Here is a 3,104-nt window from a genome sequence, read left to right as displayed (position 1 = left end):
GGGGGAGGGCTGGGTGGATGGGGGCAAAGGGGAGGAAATGGGGAACATCTATAATACTGTCAACAATAAAAAAAAAAAAAGAAGAAGAAAGGATAATAATAAACTCCTGAAAATCACAAAAGATATACCATAAAAATATACATTATTAACCTAAACTAATCTATAAATTTAATATGAACCTCAGTAAAAATGCCATAAGGAATAAACAAGTTGGTTGTAAAGTTTGTATGGAAAAGTAACAATAGCTAAGAAAATTCTGAAAAATAAGTTATGAAGTTGAAGTAGCTTTACCAGATACTAAAACTTACTATAAAATTTAAATAATCGCCCTAAACGGTTTGGCTCAGTGGATAGAGCATCAGCCTGTGGACCGAAGAGTCCCAGGTTCGATTCCGGTCAAGGTCATGTACCTTGGTTGTGGGCACATCCCCAGTAGGGAGTGTGCTGGAGGCAGCTGATAGATGTTTCTCTCTCATCGATGTTTCTAACTCTCTATCCCTCTACCTTCCTCTCTGTAAAAAAATCAATAAAATACTTTTTTTTAAATTTAAATAATCAAAACAGTGTATCCAGCCTTTAGGGAGCTTACATTCTAGAGGTTAGATATACACATCTATGATAATAAAAGCATAATATGCTAATTAGACCGGATGTCCTTCCAGACGACCTACTGGAGGAAGCTGTGGCAGCGGGGGCTGAGGCAGAGGTGGCCACAGAGGCCAGCCGAGGCAAAGGCAGCCACCACAGCAGCAGGGAGGGGCCAAGCCCCTTGCACAAATTTCGTGCATCAGCCCTCTAGTTAATGATAAATACAATTAAATAAACTATAGTATAAAGAAAGAAGTCAAGTCATAAATTCAGTTCCAAATTCGACAGCATGTAGTCTTGTGCCTCCACAAAAAAGTCACCAAATGACCAAGAAAGACAGTGAGAGAGGAAGAAAGGAACAAAGGACCTAAAAAACAGTCAGAAAACAACAAAATGGCAATAGTAAATTCTTACCTATCAATAAATACTTTAAATATAAATGGATTAAATTCTCCAATCTAAAGATATAGAGCAGCTGAATGAATAAAAAATAACAATAAGATCCAATGATATGCTGCCTGCAAGCAATTCGCTTTAGCTTTATGAATGTGGATAGGCTGAAAGTTTAAGGATGGAAAAAAATATTCCAAGCAAATGTAACCAAAAGAGAGCAGGAGTGGCTATACTTATATCAGACATGATAGACTTTAATTCAAAAATGGTGACAAGAGACAAGGAAAGATATTACATTATGATAAAGGGGTCAATTCATCAAGAAGATATAATAATTTTAAATATTTATGCATTCAACATCAGAGCACCTAAATAAATAAAAAAAAATACTAACACAACTGGAAGGAGAAATAAACATTAATACAAAATCGTAGGGGACTACAATATACCACTCTCAACAATGATATCCAAAGAGGATATTAATAAGTTAACAGCAATTTGGAACAACACTACAGACCAAATGAACCTAACAGACCTTTACAGAACATTCAACAGAATATATATTAGTCTCAAGAATGAAACAGGACATTCTCAAAGAAAGATCATATGTAAGGCCATAAAACAAGTCTTGAAAAGTTCAAGACGTCCTTTCACCAGCCACTGGTAAGGTGCTCGGTCCTTTCAAAGAAGCTAAGGCTGTGTTGGGGTGAGACTCTCACTTCATCCAGCAATTAGCACACCACCCCTGGCAGCACTCGCCCACACCACAGTCTTGGAACTCACCTGCATCTACTCAGCCCTTATCCAGCAGTGACAGTGACGGATGATAAGATCAATGTTCTCATTAAAGCAACTGGTGTAAATGTTGACCCTTTCTGGCCAGGCTTGTTTGCAAAGGCTCTGACCAATATCAACATTGGGAGTCTCATCTGCAATGTAGGGCCTGGTGGACCTGCCCCAGCAACTAGTGCTGTACCAGCAGAAGATCCTGCCCCCTCGACCACTGCTGCCTGAGCTGAGGAGAAGAAAGTGTAAGCAAAGAAAGAAGAATATGAGGAGTATGATGATGACATGGGTTTTGGTCTTTTTGACTGAATTTTTTTTTAAATATATTTTATTGATTTTTTACAGAGAGAAAGGGAGAGAGAGAGGTAGAAACATCGATGAGAGAGAAACATCGATCAGCTGCCTCCTGCACACTCCCCACCGGGGACATGCCCGCAACCACGGCACATGCCCCTGACCAGAATCGAACCCGGGACCCCTGAGTCTGCAGGCCGACGCTCTATCCACTGAGCCAAACCGGTTTCGGCTAAACTTCTTTTGTAACACATTCAATAAAAAGCTGAACTCTGTTTAAAAAAAAAAAAAGGTCAAGAAGATTGAAATTATATCAGACATCTTTTCTGAAACCATAGGTTATTAAACTATAAATCAATAAACAGAGGAAAACTGGAATACTCACAAATATGTGGAAATTAACACACTCCTAAACTAATGGATCAAAGAAGAAATCAAAAGGAAAATGTAAAAATATCTTAAAGTAATACAAACCAAAGCCTATGGGATGAAGTAAAAGACATTCTAAAAGGAAAATTTGTATCATTCATAAAGGTCTACATTAAAAAATAAGAAAGATCTCAAATGAACACCCTAACTTGACATAGTAAGGAACTAGAAAAAGAAAAAGAATAAGCCCAAATTACCAATAGGATGGAAAAAAGAATAGAGCAAAAATAAACTAAGAAACAGAAAAGATCAATAAAACTAGGAGTTGATTTTTTTAAAAGACAAATCCTTAGCTAGACTAAATAAGAGGAAAAGCAAGATGATTCGATTGATAAAATTATAAATTAAAGAAGAAAAATTACAACTGATACCACAGAAATACAAAGGATCATAGGAGACTACTATGAACTATCATACTCCAACAAATTGGATAACCTCAAAGAAATGGGTAAATTCCTCAAATGAAAAAAAAATAAAAAAAACCTAAACAGACCAATAACAAGTAAGGAAAGTAAATCAGTAATCAAAAAATCTCAAACAAGAAAAAGCCAGGACCAGACAACTTCACTGATGAATTTCATAAAACACTTAAAGAAGAATTAACTAATCCTTCT

The 3,104-nt window shown here is 36.6% G+C and overlaps 1 protein-coding gene and 1 pseudogene across 1 annotated transcript in view; one reads left to right on the top strand and one right to left on the bottom strand.

The window, feature by feature from the left end:
* UBR3 (ubiquitin protein ligase E3 component n-recognin 3 (putative)) overlaps positions 1-3,104 on the bottom strand; it is a 178,186-nt gene that overhangs the window by 157,735 nt on the left and 17,347 nt on the right. The window lies entirely within an intron of this gene.
* LOC107183529 lies at positions 1,442-2,076 on the top strand (annotated as a pseudogene).

Source organism: Myotis davidii, unplaced genomic scaffold (assembly GCF_000327345.1).
Source record: "Myotis davidii unplaced genomic scaffold, ASM32734v1 scaffold59, whole genome shotgun sequence".
NCBI lineage: Eukaryota > Metazoa > Chordata > Mammalia > Chiroptera > Vespertilionidae > Myotis > Myotis davidii.
The sequence above is the reverse complement of the archived record's forward strand: the minus strand, read 5'-3'. Positions and strand labels throughout refer to the sequence as shown.